Here is a 23,498-nt window from a genome sequence, read left to right as displayed (position 1 = left end):
TTCATTTCTCCAAGGAACTCTGGTTCCTTTTAGTGGAGAATAGTATTTAGAAGCAAGATCTGAGCACATTCATTGCTACTGGTATGTCTTTATATCTAGGCCTTCTCAGTGGACAGAGCTAAGATATAGATATGTAATAAAAATGAGTTCATAGTGATACTTCCAATTCCAAACTAACATGAAGGGGTATATTCTACTCTTTCCCTTTCCATACTTATAACTCCCTTCCCCAATAGTGGGAAACCTGGCTCCCGTTACCTTCAATCTATTTAGTCATTTGCTCGAGCCTAAAATGCCCAAAAGATTGTGTCAATGGAATATAACAATGCAGAACTCGATGAGTTCCATCTCTGCAACACGGGCGGTAGAGGAAGGAAGTTAAGCGTAGCTCTGGAGTTAGACCTTGAATCTATCATTTCCAAAGTGTTTAACTTTGGACAAGTTATGTCACTTATTCAAGCCTCAATTCCTCCATCTATAAAATGATATTATCTACCTTACTGGGTTGTTGTGAGGATTAAATGGGCCATTGGATGGTGGCTATAGTAGGTATTCGGTAAATGGGGGCTAAATGCCATTTAGGGAACCTTCTTTAATATACTGTGTAGAGTGAAAAAAGCAAGGAACAGAATGGGATAATCTTTAGGCCTCACTTGTGCCTAGACATTTTCTAGACTATTACCAAAGGAAATGTTAACACGGGGAGAAAAATGAAACTCACTTTTCATGGCACAAACTTCCTGTGATGTTTAAAATTTTTGCCATGTATCTGTGTTCCTTTTATATTTAGAAAGACAAACTTCATCTTAAAAGTTTATTTGGTTAATTAAAAGTTTGATTTAATATCTCAAATAAAAAGTTTGAAGACAATGTCTGTGAACCTGGTTTTCCTGAGATGCAGTGCTGAGCACCCTCTGTGTCCTGGCCAGCCTGGGAAGTTGGCCCTGTGGGCAGCATCATGGCCATAGTTAGGACCCATATCCTACTGTTTTATGGCATTAGAAAGAAATACTGATCTGCTAGTAATGTTCCCTTCATGATGTTCTCTCTCTCTTTGATTTACTTATTCGTTCACTCAACAGATGTTTACTGAGCACCTAACTTGTTCCAAGTACTACTGGATACACTGGGGATACAGCAGTCAACAAAACCAGTAAATATCCTTGTCCTCATGGAGCTTACATTCTAGTATGGGAATGTTTCACATATCTATTGTTGCTTAATAAACTACCCCAAAACATAGTGTCTTCAAGCAAACTTTTTATTTCCTCACAATTCTATGATTTAGGAATTTAGGGCCTGGCTTGACAGTTCTGTTCATATCGTGTCGGATGATGGGTCATTCACTTGACTCCGTTCAGCTGATGGCTATGATGGGCTAGAAAGTTCAAGAAGCCTTTGCTCAGTCTGGAGTAAGACTTTACCCACGTCTGGAGCCTTGGGGTACTCATCCATAGGTGGCTTCTCTCCACTAGCTTGGTCTTCCTTAAAGCTGGGTGGTCTCAGGGTAGTTGGTTTTCTTATGTGGCCACTGGCCTCCAATGGAAGCATTCCAAACATGGAAGACGGAAGCCCAGAATCAAGTGGAGGGGAAACAGACTCCATTTCTTGAAGGTGGGGGGGAGCAGCAATGTCACATCAGAAAAGAGTATGTGGGATGGAAGTTAATGTGGTTACATTTGGAAGCCATCTATCTCAGAGGGATTGATAACTAGTAAGACAAATAAGTAAAGATGAATTCTAAGGAGAAAACTGAAGCAAGGAAGGGTGTAGAAAGTATGAGCTTGGGAATAGAGTAACAATTATAATAGGATGGCTAGGGAAGGACTCATTAAGAAAGTTACATTTAAATTAAGACTTGAAGGAAGGGAGGATAAGTCGGGCAAGAACATTCCAGGCAAAAGAAACAGCAAGTGCAAAAGGCTCTGAGGCAGGAACATGCTTGGACTGTTCAAGACAGCAAAAAGGCCAGTATGTCTAAAGCAAAGAGAGTGAGGCGTCTCAAGAAGAGCAGGAGATAAAGTAAGAGAGGTAAGGGGTCAAGATACCATGTAGAGTCTTACAGGTCATTTGGCTTTTACTCTGAATTGAATGGGGAGCCTTTGGATGTTTTTTTTTTTTTAATAAACTTATTTATTTATTTATATTTATTTTTGGCTGCGCTGGGTCTTTGTTGCTGCAGGAGGGCTTTCTCTAGTTGCGACAAGCAAGGGCTACTCTTCGTTGCGGTGCATGGGCTTCTCATTGCGGTGGCTTCTCTTGCTACAGAGCAGGGGTTCTAGGCACGCGGGCTTCAGTAGTTGTGGCACATGGGATCTTCCCGGACCAGGGCTCAAACCCATGTCCCCTGCATTGGCAGGCGGATTCTTAACCACTGCGCCACCAGGGAAAGTCCATGGATGGTTTTTGAATATGGAAGAGATATAACTGAATTGTGTTTTCACAGGATGCCCGCCTGCTATACTGAGTATAGACAACAGGAAGCTAAAGAGAAGTGGGGAGAACAGTTAGAAGACTATTGCAACAACTCAGGCAACAGATGATGGTGGTTTGAACTAGGGTGGAAGCAACAGGGATGGCGATAACTGGTTGGATTCTGGATATATTTTTCAAATATGCTCAATAAGATTTGTTGATGGACTGGACATAGAGTAGGGAGGAAAGAGAGAAGCTGAAGATGATTTCATGATTTTTGACCTGGGCAACTGGAAAGATGAAGTTGATATTCACCAGATGGAGAAAACTGGGAACATCAGGTTGGGAGAGAACAGCAGAAGGTCATGTTAAGTTTGGAATGACTATTACATTTCCAAGGATAGCTATTTAATAGAAAGTGGAACATACAGTTGCACGTGTGTGTGTGTACATGTATACACGCACATACTTTAAAATGCTTAGAAAAATTTTTTGAAATATATATTAAAAACTGTTAATAGCTACATCTGGGTAATGAGAATCTTCAAAAGTGGCACTGAGATGTGAGAGTAATACATATCTTTTGTTTGTTTTTAAAATTTAATACCCTTCTATACCATGTATTTATATACATATATACACACACACACACATAAAACTATGTTCTATATTATTTTTATGATTTAAAAATTACACAAAATTTGTGTGGTTGGTGAAATGAATCAAGTCACCACAAGTAAGTATCATCAGGAAAGCCCATGTTGGGCCAGGTTATCAACAATGTCCTTTCAAGCTCTGATATTGATTTCTACGACTGGGAATTAACTGCTAATTCTTACCCTCACTTCCTCCTTAAGTTTCTGTGAAATTTGGAGTGTGTAAACAGTCTCTCTAATTCACTTGCCTCATCTTGAAAACAGTACCAAGAGCCCTCAGTGCTTACCTACCTCACAGGAAATTTGAGGTTGGATTAGATAAGGTGTTCAAATACTCTGAATTACCACAAAGACAGGTGCTCATGCAGGCAGGATATTATGAGTCCTGGAATATTAAGAGACATAGTAAAAAGAAGCTGTTTCTGCCTTTTGATCACATAGGCATTTTGATACTCTTGAACTATTACTCTTCATTTAGTCTGCTGTAGAATGAGGATTTCTTCCTAAACAGTATTCATTTTAGCATTTTTGTTCATGACTTCTGTCAAACAAGATTTCCTCAGCCTTTGATTTTTATCAAGATTTACTTGAGTTTATTCTTCAAAGTATTTAATTCAGTTCACTCTATCAGTGGGTGGATTAGTTGAGTAACTGAAATACCAGTATTGAATGCCGTAATAATTTGTTATAATATTTCTCTTCACAGGAGATACGCTTACCAGAGTCATGTACTAATGAACAATGAAGTGGCTATGTAAATAGCAGACGTCTTTAAAAGAAAGGTACCTGTAAATGCTGAATGGAAAATAATAAACAGCGACAGCTCTACAAAACGTTCATTCAATGCCTCTTAAGAATTGTTCTAAAGCCATTATTATGTGTCAGGTACTGTATTAGGTGCTACGAATACAAGAAGAAAACACATGTCCTTTCCCTTATGAAGCTTATATTCTGCCAGAGAAATGCCATGTTGTATTTTAAATTTTGTGCAGCTGTTTGAATATAGTATTTGAGATACTATGTGAAGAGGAATTTGAAGACTGCTGGCAGTATCTGTTTCTGGAGATTATGTAGTTGATTATTAATATTTTGAAAAAAATCACCTTTACTCCCATAAAGGTGAGAAGAAAACTAGAAAGTCACTGCCAGCCAGAATCACAAAGGGGAGTCAGAGGAAAGCTGCAAGTTTCAAGAAAAATGAGCCATCAAAATATGTAAGACCACCTTTCTTAGAACTGGAACTTACAAGAAATCAGTCTGAATATTCTAAACACAAACAATCTAAAAAGTAAAAAACAAAAAAAATCATGTCAACTAGAAGCTGGCACACATGGATATTATGGGTTAGGGGAGTGCTTCTGCCTTGGGAAGGAAGTTGGAGTAGATTGCCTTTGAGGTTCCTTTCCAGCCTAAAGAACTTAAAATAAGTACAGCGATTGTGAAGTTATATATTCTCTAGAGAAAGATTTCTCAAAAACCAAAGACACCCAAGATGCTAGCACTCTGTTTATATTTTATAATTATTTAATGATGATCTCAAACCAGAGATGAGTAAAGAAAACAAACAGGCCTTGTTAATTACTGAAGAGAGAATAAAAGTGTAGGTTTTACCAGATATTCTCTTGCCTCATAATGAATATTACCATTCACTGGCCAAACGCCTGTCAGATTTAATAGGTAAACCACTGGTCAATGGTCAGTCCAGGCTCCCTCACCATCACCATCCCCAACTCCCCAGAAATCTTGCTAAAATCTTTCCCATTGCTTTTGCCCCCATGTTCTAATTAATTTTGCCACCGACATATCTGATTTAAGTGTCAACTTCAGATGACTCTTGTTTTGTCTTATGATAATTTAACTTGCCATTTCTTGCTTCTAGAAGTTATCATAAATATGACCTCCACAGTAAAAATAAAAACTCACATTTTTGAGTGGCAGCCTCTCCAAGTTGACTTAGGCACTGAGTCCTAAGCTAATAAGCATTTGATTCCATCAGTTCCTCCACCTCTGATTCCAACACTGCTTTTGGAGCAAAAATAAACTAATGGGACCTAATCAAACTTACAAGCTTTTGTACAGCAAAGGAAACATAACATAAACAAAACAAAAAGACAACCTACGGACTGGGAGAAAATATTTGCAAATGATGCGACCAACGAGGGCTTAATTTCCAAAATATACAAACAGCTTATACAACTCAACAATAACAAAAGACAACCCAATCAAAAAATGGGCAGAAGACATAAACAGACATTTCTCCAAAGAAGACATACAGATGGCCAACAGGCACATGAAAAGATGCTTCAAATTGCTGTTAGAGAAATGCAAATCAAAACAACAATGAGGTATCACCTCACATTCATCAGAATGGCCATTATTAAAAAGTGTACAAATAACAAATGCTGGAGAGGGTGTGGAGAAAAGGGAACCCTCCTACACTGTTGGTGGAAATGTAAATTGGTGCAGCCACTATGGAAAACAGTATGGCAGGTCCCCAAAAACCTAAAAATAGAGTTGCCATGTGACCCAGCAATCCCACTCCTGGGCATATATCCAAACAAAACTGTAACTCAATAAGATACATGCACCCCTACGTTCATAGAAGCACTATTCACAACAGCCAAGACATGGAAACAACCTAAATGTCCATCAATGGATGAATGGATAAAGAAGAGGTGGTACATATATACAATGGAATACTACTCAGCCATAAAAAATAATGAAATACTGCCATTTGCAGCAACATGGATGGACCCAGAGGTGATCATACTAAGTGAAATAAGTCAGAAAGAGAAAGACAAATGCCATATGATATCACTTATATGTGGAATCTAAAACATGACACAAATGAAACTATCTACGAAACAGGAACAGACTCACAGACACAGAGAACAGACTTGTGGTTGCCATGGGGGAGAGAGGGTGGAGGAGGGATGAATTGGGAGTTTGGGATTAGCAGATACAAACTATTATATATAGAATAGATAAACAACAAGGTCTTACAGTAGAGCACAGGGAACTATATTCAATATCCCAGGATAAACCATAATGGAAAAGAAAATAACAACGAATTTATATGTTTATAAATGAATCACTTTGCTATATAGCAGAAATTAATACAACATTGTAAATCAACTATACTTCAATTAAAAAAAATGCTTTTGGTAAAGACTTGCCTCACTTTCAAACTGTAGTGAGACTTCAAAGGACGAGCTCTTGGGCTGGTTTTCAAGGAGGAGTCCAGGTGAACCTAACAAGAGAAGCCATGGTACCTGACCAGTGGCTCCTCACCTTGCAGCCACCCCAAGCTGTGTTGTTTCCTAAACAGTGTATCAGGTATTGTTCGCGCTCAGCACCACCTCAGTGGCTGCCATACTAATAGCCTTAGTAGCTAACATTTATTGGACACTTACTATTTTCCTGGAACTTTACAGATAGCTTTACAATTTCTCATTGAATGCTTGCAACGACACTCTGAGGAAGGTTCTATTATTACCATTTTACACGGTCTGAGGCTTAGCAGAGTTAGGTATTGACCTAAAGCGGGTCGGTGAAGGCAGCACCTTTGGGACTGGAACCCAGGGTGGTGCGCTTTTAGCACTGCAATGGAAGGAGAATGTAAAACGTGACTAACCACAGGAGGGAGCTGGACCATCACACCTTTGCTTTTCTCCCCTCCATGCCTGACTGCCCTGCCTAGGGGATCTCACTCTCACCTATTCTTAACATATAAACTTTTATTTTGTGCTTGTTTTATTTTACATTGGGGAAATATTTTATAATTCAGTGAAAGTTTCTACTTAATGCATCTAAATATTGAGAAGTTCCCCAAAAGGTTCCTCTCTACAAATCCATGTAAAGTTTTGCTTAAAGGACAAGTTAAGTGAGTGATTTACGAGAAACAGAATTGATGAGGGAAACTGTTCTTGACTTGAAGGGGACAAATATGGAGACTTTGCAACCATGGAGGCAGACAGGGCACAGTGAACATCTTTGCATTCCTCTGTCTGCTAACTGGAATGGGCATTGGTACAACAGGGAATGTGGCTACCAGCCCCGACAGAGAAGGACCTGTGTGGTTTAAGGAGCTATGTTCTCTCCTTGATTCATGGCCCCAGGAATCAGTTGACGGCTACTGAGTGGGGAAGGAAGCCTTTGGAAGACTTCAAGCACTGAAAATTTTGGTGCCCTCTTCCCTCCACCCTATATAATTAAAAAACAATACTATACCAACCCATAAAATATAAATATTATACTTGTGATGGAATTAATATAGTTTCTTTTTTTCTTATTAAAAAGTCTGGTCTCTTTCTTCTGTGTGTGTGTGTGTGTGTGTGTGTGTGTGTGTGTTTTGTTGGATTGAGCATTGCTTATTTTTGCCTACTGAGTAATCCAGTACTGAGCAGTCAAAATGTAAGGTTCTAAAAGGCCAATTAACTGCAAAAAGAAAGAAGAGTTAATCTATAGCTCATCAGCTTCTAAACTGAATGTCCAGCAATACTTCACCAAGACTCAAGCAATGCACTAGATCAGCAGTTTTCAAACTGTTCTGGGAAACCCCAAGGTCCTACAGAGAAGATTCTGGGACTGCTAGGAGGTGAAATGGGTGACGAGGTAGGATAGGAAGCCAAGGGCTCCTCACTCCCTTCCCACTCCAGACTAGTTCCACTTTGACCTGTTTTACGTATTAAAAGGCCTACATAAAATTTTATTTGGAAACAGGGCTCTGCTGCTGAAACAAAAGTAAACCATTGTACTGTTGTCATTTCAATGCTGGTTACTGATCAGAAGAATACTTGTTTTTTTTCTGACACTGGAACTAAACCGCATGAATCAATCCAACTAATCAATACACTCTGTGAGGACAGACTAGCCTTCATCCTCGTCTTCACACGCCCAGGCAATGAGCAGAGGTCTACCTATGACGGCGATTAGCAAAGTGTTGGCTGAATACATGTTGTTTTCGTCCCCAAAATAATATATAAACAGAACAAGTTATCAACTGCTTCCCAGGAAGTTCACGGCAGAAAATTAAACAGACTATTTACACTGGAGTTGATAAGACTTGTGGTACATTTAGTCCTATACTTTCTGAGTTCTCCAGTCTCAGTTTTTTATTTTAGCAATTGATTTGGGTTGAAATCCATCTCAAGTGTAATCATATCTCCAAATTTTTACTGAATTTAATTTCTTGGGATGTTTGCTACATGACATAGTAAAGGTGTTGAAGTATACCGGGCATGGTATTCTAATTTCCCTGAGAAACCCTGAGTGATTGATTTTGGGATGATAACAGCTCGGCTCTCATAATTGACTATTTAAAAAACACTTTTGGTATTACAAATGATAAAAACAAGCCAACAAAACCCCACCCAAACCAAACCAAATACACAGTTGAATTTCCCCCAGCAGGGAGGAGGAATCATGGAATCCACTCAAACCCCTTGGTGTGGATGCATGCCAATGAGGTTTGCTCTGGGCCCCTGAATGTTTCCTCCCTTCAATCTGTTCACCCCTCTGTGTCACTCTTCACAGCCCTTCAGGCCTCTCCTTCCTTCTTGCCTACTGAAAAGAGAACTTGATAAACCCAGTCATGCTAAGATGCTGCAGGTGGAAGCAATTTAATGTGTCACCCTACCCTTGCAAAAAGGCTGGCAGGTAAGAAAAATCAACTCAATGGTGTCACATTAGTGACCTGGACACCTGTGAGAGGTTTCTCTCTTCTTCAAAAAATTTTTTATAAAGTCAGGGGAGACTTGATCTTCTCAGTACCTTTATACTGACAAAGCATGACAGATAAAATGGACATGTAGTGCTGACATTTATAGGTTGTTTTTCTTCTAGAGACAATTTAATGATGTGCATGAACCCCAATACTAACTGTAGTTACTTCTTCCCTTGCTACTCTAACAGAGAATAAGCCAGATGTGATCTGGATATACCACGCCCATATGGCAGACTTCTTCAGCTACCAAACAAAAGGTAAATTCTTCAGCCTGACATTCAAGGCCTTCCATGACCTGAGTTCACCTGCCTAGTCAACCTTATTTCTCACTAATTCCCAACCATACACAATTAAACCATTTCAAGCCCTTGGCATACCCTATATTTTTATGCTTTTTAAAAATATATACTGCCATGGAAACCAGTAGCCCAAAATCTACTGGTTAAAATAATAAACATTTGAGAGACTTTAAAGATGGCGGAAGAGTAACACACGGAGATCACCTTCCTCCCCACAAATACATCAGAAATACATCTACACGTGGAACAACTCCTACAGAACACCTACTGAAGGCTGTCAGAAGACCTCAGACTTCCCAAAAGGCAAGAAACTTCCCCACGTACCTGGGTAGGGCAAAAGAAAACAGAATAAACAGAGACAAAAGAATAGGGACGGGACCTGCACCAGTGGGAGGGAGCTGTGAAGGAGGAAAGGTTTCCACACACTAGGAAGCCCCTTCACTGGCGGAGACGGGGAGAGGGGGTGGTGGTGGGAGTGGGGGTAAGCTTCGGAGCTGCGGAGGAGAGCGCAGCAACAGAGGTGCGGAGGGAACAGCGGAGAGATTGCCGCAAAGAGGATTGGCGCTTACCAGCACTCACCAGCCCGAGAGGGTTGTCTGCTCACCCACCGGGGCAGGCGGGGCTGGGAGCTGAGGCTCGGGCTTCGGTCGGAGCGCAGGGAGAGGACTGGGGTTGGCGGCGTGAACACAGCCTGCAGGGGTTAGTGCGCCACGCCTAGCCGGGAGGGAGTCCGGGAAAACGTCTGGATCTGCCGAAGAGGCAAGAGACTTTTTCTTCCCTCTTTGTTTCCTGGTGCGCGAGGAGAGGGGATTAAGAGCGCTGCTTAAAGGAGCTCCAGAGACGGGCACGAGCCGTGGCTGTGAGCGCGGACACCAGACACTGGCATGAAACGCTAAGGTGGCTGCTGCTACAGCCACCAGGAAGCCTGTGTGCGAGCACAGGTCACTATCCATACCCCGCTTCCGGGGAGCCTGTGCAGCCCACCACTGCCAGGGTCCCGGGATCTAGGGACAACTTCCCCAGGAGAACACATGGCGCGCCACAGGCTGTTGCAACATCATGCTGGCCTCTGCTGCCGCAGGCTCACCCCACATTCTTCTGTACCCCTCCCTCCCCCCGGCCTGAGTGAGCCAGAGCTCCCGAATCAGCTGCTCCTTTAACCCCGTCCTGTCTGAGCGGGAACAGATGCCCTCAGGCGACCTACACGCAGAGGCGGGGCCAATCCAAAGCCGAACCCCTGGAGCTGTGCAAACAAAGAAGAGAAACAGAAATCTCTCCCAGTGGCCTCAAGAGCAGTGGATTAAATCTCCACAATCAACTTGATGTACCCTGCATCTGTGGAATACATGAATAGACAATGAATCATCCCAAATTGAGGCGATGGACTTTCTTGTGATTTTGTCTGTATAGCTTTGCTTTTACCATTTCTCCTAGGGTTCCGCCTGTTTTTTTGGTATAGTTTTTTAGCGCTTGTTATCACTGGTGGATTTGTTTCTTTGGTTTGGTTGATCTCTTCTTTCTTTTCTTTAAATTACTTTTCAATTTTTTTTAATTTTTAATAATTTATTTTATTTTTTTTTAATTTTTTTTTTTTTTTTTTTTTGTGGTACGTGGTCCTCTCACTGTTGTGGCCTCTCCCATTGCGGAGCACAGGCTCCGGACGCGCAGGCTCAGCGGCCATGGCTCACGGGCCCAGCCGCTCCGTGGCATGTGGGATCCTCCCGGACCGGGGCACGAACCCGTGTCCCCTGCATCGGCAGGCGGACTCTCAACCACTGTGCCACCAGGGAAGCCCTTTTTTATTTTATTAATTTTTCCTTCCTTCCTTCCTTGCTTCCTTCCTCCCTCCTTCCTCCCTTTTCTGCTGAGCCGTGTGGCTGACAGGGTCTTGGTGCCCCACTTCGGTGTCAGGCCTGTGCCTCTGAGGTGGGAGAGCTGAGTTCAGGACACTGGTCCACCAGAGACCTCCCGGCTCCACGTAATATCAAACGGCGAAAGCTCTCTCAGAGATCTCCATCTCAACGCTAAACCCAGCTCAACTCAACAACCAGCAAGCTACAATGCTGGACACCCTATGCCAAACAATGAGCAAGACAGGAACACAACCCCACCCACTAGCAGAGAGGCTGCCTCAATTCATAATAAGGTCACAGACACCCCCAAAACACCAAGGGACATGGTCCTGCTCACGAGAAAGACAAGATCCAGCCTCATCCACCAGAACACAGGCACCAGTGCCCTCCACCAGGAAGCTGACACAACCCACTGAACCCACCTTACCCACTGGGGGCAGACACCAAAAACAACGGGAACTATGAACTTAGAGCCTGTGAAAAGGAGACCCCAAACACAGTAAGTTAAGAAAGTGAGAAGACAGAGAAACACACAGCAGATGAAGAAGCAAGGTAATAACCCACCAGACCTAACAAATGAAGAGGAAATAGGCAGTCTACCTGAAAACGAATTCAGAGTAATGATAGTAAATGTAATCCAAAATCTTGGAAATAGAATGGAGAAAATACAAGAAACGTTTAACAAGGACCTAGAAGAACTAAAGAGCAAACAAACAATGATGAACAACACAATAAATGAAATTAAAAATTCTCTAGAAGGAATCAATAGCAGAATAACTGAGGCAGAAGAACAGATGAGTGACCTGGAAGATTAAATAGTGGAAATAACTACCACAGAGCAGAATAAAGAAAAAAGAATGAAAAGAATTGAGGACAGTCTCAGAGACCTCTGGGACAACATTAAATGCACCAACATTAGAATTGTAGGGGTCCCAGAAGAGAAAAAGAAAGAGTCTGAGAAAATATTTGAAGAGATTATAGTAGAAAACTTCCCTAACACAGGAAAGGAAACAGTCAATCAAGTCCAGGAAGTGCACAGAGTCCCATACAGGATAAATCCAAGGAGAAACATGCCAAGACACATATTAATCAAACTATCAAAAATTAAATACAAAGGAAAAACATTAAAAGCAGCAAGGGAAAAGCAGCAAATATCATACAAGGGAATCCCCATAAGGTTAACAGCTGATCTCTCAGCAGAAACTCTGCAAGCCAGAAGGGAGTGGCAGGACATACTTAAAGTGATGAAAGGGAAAAACCTACAACCAAGATTACTCTACCCAGAAAGGATCTCAGTCAGATTCGACAGAGAAATCAAAACCTTTACAGACAAGCAAAAGCTAAGAGAATTCAGCACCACCAAACCAGCTTTACAACAAATGCTAAAGGAACTTCTCTAGGCAGGAAACACAAGAGAAGGAAAAGGCCTATAATAACAAACCCAAAACAATTAAGAAAATGGTAATAGAAACATACATATCAATAACTACCTTAAATGTAAATGGATTAAATGCTCCAACCAAAAGACATAGACTGGCTGAATGGATACAAAAACAAGACCCATATATATGCTGTCCACAGGAGACCCACTTCAGACATAGGGACGCATACAGATTGAAAGTGAGGGGATGGAAAAAGATATTCCATGCAACTGGAAATCAAAAGAAAGCTGGAGTAGTAATTCTCATAGCAGACGAAATAGACTTTAAAATAAAGACTATTACAAGAGACAAAGAAGGACACCACATAATGATCAAGGGATCAATCCAAGAAGAAGATATAACAATTGTAAATATTTATGCACCCAACATAGGAGCACCTCAATACATAAGGCAAATGCTAACAGTCATAAAAGGGGAAATCAATAGTAACACAATCATAGTAGGGGACTTTAACACCCCACTTTCACCAATGGACAGATCATCCAAAATGAAAATAAATAAGGAAACACAAGCTTTAAATGATACATTAAACAAGATGGACTTAATTGATATTTATAGGACATTACATCCAAAAATAACAGAATACACTTCTCAAGTGCTCATGGAACATTCTCCAGAATAGATCATATCTTGGGTCACAAATAAAGCCTTGGTAAATTTAAGAAAATTGAAATCATATCAAGTATCTGTTCTGACCACAATGCTATGAGACTAGATATCAATTACAGGAAAAAATCTGTAAAACATACAAACATATGGAGGCTAAACAATATGCTACTAAATAACCAAGAGATCACTGAAAAAATCAAAGAGGAAATCAAAAAATGCCTAGAAACAAATGACAATGAAAACACGATGACCCAAAACCTATGGGACTCACCAAAAGCAGTTCTCAGAGGGAAGTTTATAGCAATACAATCCTACCTCAAGAAACAAGAAACATCTCAAATAAACAACCTAACCTTACACCTAAAGCAATTAGAGAAAGAAGAACAAAAGAACCCCAAAGTTAGCAGAAGGAAAGAAATCATAAAGATCAAATCAGAAATAAATGAAAAAGAAATGAAGAAAACAATAGCAAAGATCAATAAAACTAAAAGCTGGTTCTTTGAGAAGATAAACAAAATTGATAAACCATTAGCCAGATCATGAGAGATTACTACAAGCAACTATATGCCAATAAAATGGACAACCTGGAAGAAATGAACAAATTCTTAGAAAAGCACAACCTTCCACAACTGAACCAGGAAGAAATAGAAAATATAAACAGACCAATCACAAGCACTGAAATTACAACTGTGATTCAAAATCTTACAACAAACAAAAGCTCAGGACCAGATGGCTTCACAGGCGAATTCTATCAAACATTTAGAGAAGAGCTAACACCATCCTTCTCAAACTCTTCCAAAATATAGCAGAGGGAGGAACACTCCCAAACTCATTCTACGAGGCCACCATCACCCTGATACCAAAACCAAACAAAGACGTCACAAAGAAAGAAAACTACAGGCCAGTATCACTGATGAACATAGATGCAAAAATCCTCAACAAAATACTAGCAAACAGAATCCAACAGCACCAGGATCAAGTGGGGTTTATCCCAGGAATGCAAGGATTCTTCAATATATGCAAATCAATCACTGTGATACAACATATTAACCAACTGAAGGAGAAAAAACATATGATCATCTCAGTAGATGAAGAAAACGCTTTTCACAAAGTTCAACACCCATTTATGATTAAAAACCCTCCAGAAAGTAGGCATAGAGGGAACTTACCACAGCATAATAAAGGCCATATATGACAAACCCACAGCCCACATCGTTCTCAATTGTGAAAAACTGAAACCATTTCCTCTAAGATCAGGAACAAGACAAGGTTGCCAACTCTCACAACTATTATTCAACATAGTTTTGGAAGTTTTAGCAACAGCAATCAGAGAAGAAAAAGAAATAAAAGGAATCCTAATCAGAAAAGAAGAAGTAAAGCTGTCTCTGTCTGCAAATGACATGATACTATACGTAGAGAATCCTAAAGATGCTACCAGAAAACTACTAGAGCTGATCAATGAATTTGGTAAAGTAGCAGGATACAAAATTAATGCACAGAAATCTCTTGCATTCCTATATACTAATGATGGAAAATCTAAGAGAAATTAAGGAAACACTCTCATTTACCATTGCAACAAAAAGAATCAAATACCTAGGAATAAACCTACCTAAGGAGACAAAAGACCTGTATGTAGAAAACTGTAAGAAAGTGATGAAAGAAATTACAGATGATACAAACAGATGGAGAGATATACCATGTTCTTGGATTGGAAGAATCAACATTGTGAAAATGACTATACTACCCAAAGAAATCTACAGATTCAATGCAATCCCTATCAAACAATGGCATTTTTCACAGAACTAGAACAAAAAATTTCACAATTTCTATGGAAACACAAAAGACCCCAAATAGCCAAAGCAATCTTGAGAAAGAAAAACGGAGATGGAGGAATCAGGCTCCCAGACTTCAGACTATACTACAAAGCTACAGTAAACCAGACTGCATGGTACTGGCACAAAAACAGAAATAGAGATCAATGGAACAGGATAGAAAGCCCAGAGATAAACCCACGCACCTATGGTCATGTTATTTTTGATAAAGAAGGCGAGAATTCACAATGGAGAAAAGACACCCTCTTCAATAAGTGGTGCTGGGAAAACTGGACAGCTACATGTAAAAGAATGAAATTAGAACACTCCCTAACACCATACACAAAAATAAACTCAAAATGGATGAAAGACCTAAATGTAAAGCCAGACACTATAAAACTCTTAGAGGAAAACATAGGCAGAACACATAAATCACAGCAAGATCCTTTTTGATCCACCTCCTAGAGAAATGGAAATAAAAGCAAAAATAAACAAATGGGACCTAATGAAACTTCAAAGCTTTTGCACAGCAAAGGAAAACATAAACAAGACGAAAAGACAACCCTCAGAATGGGAGAACATATTTGCAAATGAAGCACCTGACAAAGGATTAATCTCCTAAATTTACAAGCAGCTCATGAAGCTCAGTATCAAAAAAACAAACCCAATCCGAAAATGGGCAGAAGACCTAAATAGACATTTCTCCAAAGAAGATATACAGATTGCCAACAAACACATGAAAGGATGCTCAACATCACTAATCATTAGAGAAATGCAAATCAAAACTACAATTAGGTATCACCTCACACCCGTCAGAATGGCCATCATCAAAAATCTACAAACAATAAATGCTGGAGAGGGTGTGGAGAAAAGGGAACCCTCTTGCACTGTTGGTGGGAATGTAAATTGATACAGCCACTATGGAGGTTCCTTAAAAATTTAAAAATAGAACTACCATACGACCCAGCAATCCCACTACCGGGCTTATACCCTGAGAAAACCATAATTCAAAAAGAGTCATGTACCACAGTGTTCATTGCAGTTCTATTTACAATAGCCAAGACACGGAAGCAACCTAAGTATCCATCATCGGATGAATGGATAAAGAAAATGTGGCACATATATACAATGGACTATTTTTACTCAGCCATAAAAAGAAACGAAATTGAGTTATTTGTAGTGAGGTGGATGGACCTAGAGTCTGTTATACAGAGTGAAGTAAGTCAGAAAGAGAAAAACAAATACCATATGCTAACACATATATATATGGAATCTAAAAAAAAAAAAAAAGGTTCCAGAGAACGTAAGGGCAGGACAGGAATAAAGACGCAGATGTAGAGAATGGACTTGAGGACACGGGGAAGGGGAAGGGGAAGCTGGGATGAAGTGAGAGAGTGGCTTGGACATATACACACTACCAAATGTAAAACAGATAGCTAGTGGGAAGCAGCCGCATAGCACAGGGAGATCAGCTCGCTGCTTTGTGACCACCTAGAGGGGTGGGATAGGGAGGGTGGGAGGGAGATGCAAGAGGGAGGAGACATTGGGATGTATGCATATGTATAGCTGATTCACTTTGTTATAAAGCAGAAACTAACACACCATTGTAAAGCAATTATACTCCAATAAAGATGTTAAAAAATAATAATAATAAATATTTATTATCTTATTATCAATTTCTGCAGGTCAAGAATTTAGGAGGTGTTTAGCTTGGTGGTTCTGGCTTGGAATTTCTCCAGAGGCTGCCATCATGCCTAGGTTTGTGGATCCGCTTCTGAGTGCTCATTCGAAAGTTGGTGCTGGTTGTGGGGCAGAGGTCTCAGTTTCTCTCCACATGGGTCTCTTCCAGGACTGATGGGAGTGTAGTTGCTGGCTTCCCTCAAAGTCAGTGATCCAAGACAGAGTGCTTAGGTATAAACTCTCCTTCATATCTTAGCCTCACAAGTCACACGGCATCATTTCCACCATACTCTATTCATTAGAAGTGAATCCCTAAGTCCCAATTCAACGGGAGGAGAATTACGTTCTACGTTTGAAGAAGTGTGAAAGAATCTGTGGACATATTTTAAACCACGGTGATCCTCCTGCTCCACTGTTCTTTCTGTTCCCTGTTCGGAATGCCCTTTCCCATATCTGCAGAGCCCAATCCTACAAGACTTAGCAGCATCCCTGGTCTCTTCCTACCAGATTCGAGCAGCACTCTGAACCTCCGTCGGGGCAATCAAAAATGTCTCCAGACACTGCCAAATAGTCCATGGTGAACACAAATTACTCCTGATTTAGAACCACAGTTCTAGATGTTAAGTTCTGTGATTCATGTTTTCACCCCAATATTAAAAAGTTTTAATATGTTGATGTAGTCACTACTCTAGGAGAATAAAACTTTATTCTTTCAATCTTTATGTTGCTGAGGACCCTGACTTGTCCTGTCCAACCTTCCTTAGGCCCCCTTCATTCCTCTGGATGATTCTAATAGCCTTTCAATAAAGTCCCCCACCAGTTTTGCTATTGTTGCTTTTGCTTAAGTTATCACCTGTTGCTTTTTTACCAAAAAGAAATGTAATTAATAAAAACCAACTCATACTTCAAGCCTGGCTCAAATACCCATCCTCCCAGATGTTCCTGGATGGAATTTATCTTTTCCTCCCTTTCATATTTCTATTATAATGCTCTCCACGGCCTGCTAGTAGAGTCAGGTTTACATATACCCAAACCTCCCCTCCCAAATACCTTCCAGGGCCAGACATGATGCCCAGAATAGTACAGGCTGGATGTAACTGTGAATGAAACCGATTTTCATGGGGGGCTTTAATACAAAGGGATACTCCAAGTGATCACATCACTAGGGAAAAACAGTTTTCAGGCTAGGCTGGCAAAACTTGCTTTCAATGTTTTTTTGTTATTTCACGTTTATTAGAGGTTGTAGTACAATGAGGAGGTTGATCACTCACTTTGGATGATGACTGATTACTTTCAAATCCTGTCTCATTCGCCATGAGACCTTGGGCAAGTTACTTAACTGTTCTGTGCCTCAAACTGCTCATCTGTAAAACGGTGGCTATTATAATACTACCTCATGGGGTTTAAAATTAAACAGATCAACTTGGAGCTGCTCTAGCTGATTCAGGAGGTTTAGGAGAGGGAGCCCCAGAGACTCACTCACTTGGCATCACCCCCACTGGTTGCAGACTCTAAGGTCATCAACTCAGGAACCTAGGGCTCTCTAGATGAGCTCAAGACAAACACCAACAGCCATTTCAGTGGCTCTACTGATAATGAAGTTGAACTGGTAAATAATAGCTTACCCAAGGCAAGATGGCTAGTTAATTGTAAACCAGGGACTAGAATCCAATTCTCCCAATTCATAAGCTGCGTGCTCTTTCCACTAACTCTGCCAACTCTAGTCCTGTTGTCCTACTTAGTTTAACTTATTTTTTTGAACTGGCATTAAGGTCCTGCATGTGGTCCAATATACCCTACCTTTCCCCTACTGCCACTTTTACTTCAGCCATGCTAATCTTCTTGTTGATTCTTAACAATAGGCTAACTGCCTATCCAATCCATTCCTTTCCACAGACTTCCATGACAACTAATCTCCCTTAAATTTGAATGGTATAAAATTAAACTCCTCCAGGAGCCTGTTGGATAAATTGACTTCTATTTCACTTATTTCCCCTAGATTTGAAAAATCTTCCTATTATGACTTGTTCTCACAGCAAAGATATTCATAGTATATAATTTTGCACTGCTTAATTCATCATTTTAGTAGTAAAAAAATACAAGGCCTTTTGCTCTTGTCGAAAAATTGCTGTGTAAAAGTTCTCATACCCCTCACAGATCTCTCACAGCACTTAAAATCAGATGCTTAATTGTGTTACACTGACTGTTTTTTTCATATTGCCCACTGTTATTTTATGTATTATTTAACCTTTTCAACTAATTTTTTAAGTTCACTGATGGTAGGTAGGGATTGTTTTAAATGTCTGTATACAGATATATCTATGTTATATATACAGGAGTCAAGTTTAAGCAGTAATCCATATCAATATTCTCTAATACAGTTGATCCCAACAACTACAATGTGAACTTCTCCGGAATAAGTATTCTTCTTCTTCTTCTTTTTTTTTTTTTTTTTGCGGTACGCGGGCCTCTCACTGTTGTGGCCTCTCCCGCTGCGGAGCACAGGCTCCGGACGCGCAGGCTCAGCGGCCTTGGCTCACGGGCCCAGCCGCTCCGCGGCACGTGGGATCCTCCCGGACCGGGGCACGAACCTGTGTCCCCTGCATCGTCAGGCGGACTCTCAACCAGTGCGCCACCAGGGAAGCCCAAGTATTCTTCTTAATCTTATAAACCCCAGGAGTGCATAACATAGGGTTCTTATATTAGGACAGTGAGTATATGGACATATCTTAAGTATCTCTTAAATTCTTATGTACTGTAATTCCAGTATGTTCTCATCAAGCAAAAAATAAAAATGGGACAAGGGTTATAATTTCTTTTAAGGATATATATGTATGTATATACACATACCACACATTTGTTTCATGCTACATGTCAGGTCATAAAAACAATTGAAGGCCCTGGGCTATGTGTTACATGCGTTATCTTTTTGAGTAATCACAACTATCCTGTGAGGTAAGTACTATTTCTAGCTTAAAGATGTAAAAAAAAAAAACACCAAAAAAACCCCCAAACTTAGATGAGGTTAAAAAAAAACCCAGCACCATCGCACAGCTAGGTCATGGCAGAGCTAGAATTTAATCAAGGTCTAATTCCAGAAATCACACTCTTAACTACCACGCAGTGTGACCCAGGGCAAGTCTCCTACATTACATCTGTTTAGTGGGGTTACTAGGAGGACTATTTTAAGGATTAAATGAGTTAATTCATGTGTTTAGCACAATACCTTACACATAATAAATACACAATAATCCTCCCTCATTACTATTATGACAGGGTTAAAAGTCAAATAACACACGCTCCCTGCCCTTGAAAAATCTAACTTGCGGTAGGTGGCAGAATTTTTAAATGGCCCCCAAGATCTCCTGTCCTATGAATATGATATCATGCCTATGACTATGTTACATTATAGTCAAAAGAGATTTTTCCAGATGTAATTAAGGTTACTAATCAGTGGACCTTGAATTAATCAAAAGGGAGATTATCCTTGTGGGCTACATCTAATCACATGAGCCCTTAAAAGGCAGTTTTCTCCAGTTGATTGTGGATAGAAAAGTCAGACAGATTCAAATCCTCCTTAAGGAGAATTTGGATGTGTCAGGTTTAATGAGCTATTACTGGCTTTGAAGATTGAGGGGGCCACATACAAGGACTGGAGGGTGGTCTCTAGGAGAGTGACCCTTGGCCAATCAACAAGCATGAGAAACTGAATTTTGCTGACAACCTAAAAAAGACTGGAAGCGGATTTTCCCAGAGCCTCCAGATTAGAGCCTAGCCTGGCTGACACGGTGATATAAGCCTTGTGGGATCCTAAGCAGAGAACCCATTGAAGCCCATCCAGACTTCTATTCCAAAGAAATGTGAGATAATGAAAGGGTGTTGTTCTAAGTTGATGGTAATTTGTTACGCAGGAGCAACAAATTCATAAAATTAATACATAGGGGAATACAAAAATACAAACAAGGACTTCAGGCTATAAATAGAGGTACATATAAAGCACGAGGAAGGAGTATAACTTCACCTCGATGGAGAGGTTGAGGAGGGTACAAAGTCTTTGTGAATTTAGTGGTGCTACCATTTTGAAGAATGAATAAAATTTGTTGACTGTGGGTTGAGAGGAGAATGCATGAAGAAGAGGAGCAGAAAAGATATTCTAGGCAAAGAGAGGACAGCATAAGAAATGAAGAGCAAGTAGAAACAGCACAGATTGTTGAGGCAACGTCCAAAAGATGAGAGCCATAAGAGGAAAGCGCCTAGAAGGGTATGGCAGTTGAAGCTGGGTTGTGATGTTTCCTGCGAACTGTGGAAAGAGGTTTGGACTTTGACTCTGCTAGCACTGGCAGCACATTTTAAAGGAATCTTTTAAAATTAATTGAAAATATCTGGATTGAAGATTTGACAGGGTACATGTATGTATATGTATGTATACACTTCTACTTTTATATGTAATAAATATAAAACATATGTTTTAATACTTAAGGTGAATAGATGGATAACTCTTGATACTTTTTCTCCCCTTTAAGGTAAAATTAAAATTGCTGCAACTAATTAAGTTGAAAATATGTTTCTCAGTTGGCTAAATTCAACAAAAATATATCCATTCACACACACAAAAAATTGTCTTCTTTTGAGTAAACAAAAATAAAATATATCTTGATACAACACTCAGAAAAGTATTCATTTTCAGCAAAATGATCTATTTGGATATCTTGCAACATGTTTATGATACAGCATAATTATGTATATATAAGATCTTTTCAATCTATCTCTCCTTTAGTAGTTACATTAAGAGATTACCACATCTCTCAAAGCAAATTGCTGCAATTTAAAACACAATTTTACCAAGATTTGGAATGACTTTGCCTATCAAACATGCCAGGATTGGTATTTTTTCCTATCTTGAGATAAATAAAAATGTTAATATTTCTTTAATAGTTAAATTTATGTTATTGGAAACTTAAGGTATTTTGCTTCTGTGAGCACATTGATTAGCAGTCCTCTCTCCTTAGAGAAAGGGATGTTTCTTCTAAAAAGGAATGTTAAATATTTCTGGTCACATTACAGATTTAGAAGTAAAATGCTGAAATAATATATTTGAGCCAGGATTGCTCATTTCTCTCCCTCTTCCCTGAGGTGCTCCATGGGAATAAATTAAGTACTGAGGGAGGTGCATTAAAATGAGTCTCCTTGTGGCTAACAGCAACTGAGTATCCTAGGTCCCTAATTTATTATCAGAGTAACTTAAGCTCTGGGGAAATTATGCACCACTAACCTAAAAACTAAGGATACTTCAATGGATTTTCAGAAGAATACAGTGTAAGAGGATTATGTACAACATTGTAATAAATGTAAGTTATACCAAGGCCTGTGAATATTAGTTTTACAATAATTAGCACCAGCTGCTGGGTAGTATGTCTTTCTCTGTTTAACCTGATTTCACAACACTGTTTACTTCTACCAGTCTATAGCCCAGAGGGGGTACCTAAAGGAAAAATCTAGAAAATGCTTTCATGAATCACTTCTTCTAAAATATAGAAGTTTTCATCACATGACCTTGGCTTCCTTATCAATCTCTAATACTTAAACAAATATATATATGTATCCATGATATAATACTTTCTAATCCAGAAGCTTGACCCGCATTTAATTAAAAATAAAAATTATAAACAATGCCAATGATATAAGTATGTCATAGAAAATAACATATCTGACCATATTTTCAACTGAAGTCTCGTCTCTTAAAAATTCAAAGGGGCTTCCCTGGTGGCGCAGTGGTTGAGAGTCCGCCTGCCGATGCAGGGGACACGGGTTTGTGCCCCGGTCTGGGAAGATCCCACATGCCGCGGAGCGGCTGGGCCCGTGAGCCATGGCCGCTGAGCCTGTGCGTCCGGAGCCTGTGCTCCGCAACGGGAAAGGCCACAGCAGTGAGGGGCCCGCGTATCGCAAAAAAAAAAAAAAAAAAAAAAAAAAAAAAAAAATCAAAGGTAACACTTTTCTAGTATTAACTTAGAATATGCATGATACAGAATAAACCATTTTAATTATAACTATTATTAGCAATGAAGCAGTTACACATAAACATGTAAACATTTACAAATAGTAATGTCTTTGAAATGTAAATGCAAAAAGTCAACTCTATCTACATTATAGTTTACGACTAATAGAACACCAAAGACAACTATGAGAATATAAATGGTCATCAGTTAAAGTTTAATTACTGCTCAATAATTCACTCTTTAAAAAGACAATGAGTTTTGATAAATTCTAACCACAGGGCCCGATATTTTTCCTGCCAAAGCACTTCTCTTGCTCATGGTGCAGCATTCTATCTCTATCTAGTATGGTTGTTCCTCGTTCAAGGTAACACAGGTGATTACATTCAAATGGCATTTAACATAAACTGCACCAAACTGCCCTATAATTTCATTTTGTACTGAATTAATTAACTTCTCAGTAGGTGGCTGAGGAGCTGAACATAAGCCTAAAGAAATACTTGACTGCTTACCTACCTTACATGAACTGTCTCTAAATCAAGGAAGCTTCCATTTTAATAAACAGTACCCGGTAAAATACATTTAGTAGGAACCTAAAGGGTAAAGATAAGGCATTTATAATAAATGGATTTAGTTTTCCACATACATGCACGTCCATTTAAAAGAAGTCAGGGGGGCACTGCAGACAATTAGGGAGGATTTAACAAAACTAACCACGAGTTGGCATGTCTGATATTTTTAAAGACTGTTTACCTTAGGAGGTGTGCATTTATAGTAACAAAATGCTTTCTTTGTCCTTGCAAGATGTTTAAATAAAAAGCTCATTACTTTGTAGCAATTAAAATACTATCTTAATGATGTTTTAAGTAATTTATATCCCAGAGCTTGAAATGTAATTTTCTAAGCTATTATTATCAGATCATCTGAATTATAATAAAATACCTATTCTTTCTATTATGTATCTCCAATTATAACATTATTATCAAGATCTGACAGCTAACTCCTTGTTTCAAGT

At 39.6% G+C, this 23,498-nt stretch overlaps 1 protein-coding gene across 6 annotated transcripts in view; it reads right to left on the bottom strand.

Moving 5' to 3' along the window:
- Nucleotides 1-23,498, bottom strand: part of RTKN2 (rhotekin 2) — a 213,618-nt gene that overhangs the window by 60,064 nt on the left and 130,056 nt on the right. For 5 of the 6 annotated variants that reach the window (XR_013824351.1, XR_013824352.1, XR_013824353.1 and 2 more), the window contains one exon: nucleotides 23,000-23,076. The gene's annotated coding sequence lies outside the window, so the exon portion shown is untranslated. Of the gene's footprint in view, nucleotides 1-2,449; nucleotides 2,485-3,362; nucleotides 3,457-22,999; nucleotides 23,077-23,498 lie in introns of those variants that run through there. The other variant, XR_013824356.1, reaches the window with a different exon arrangement.

Source organism: Stenella coeruleoalba, assembly GCF_951394435.1.
Source record: "Stenella coeruleoalba genome assembly, chromosome: 16".
NCBI classification, from domain to species: domain Eukaryota; kingdom Metazoa; phylum Chordata; class Mammalia; order Artiodactyla; family Delphinidae; genus Stenella; species Stenella coeruleoalba.
The sequence above is the reverse complement of the archived record's forward strand: the minus strand, read 5'-3'. Positions and strand labels throughout refer to the sequence as shown.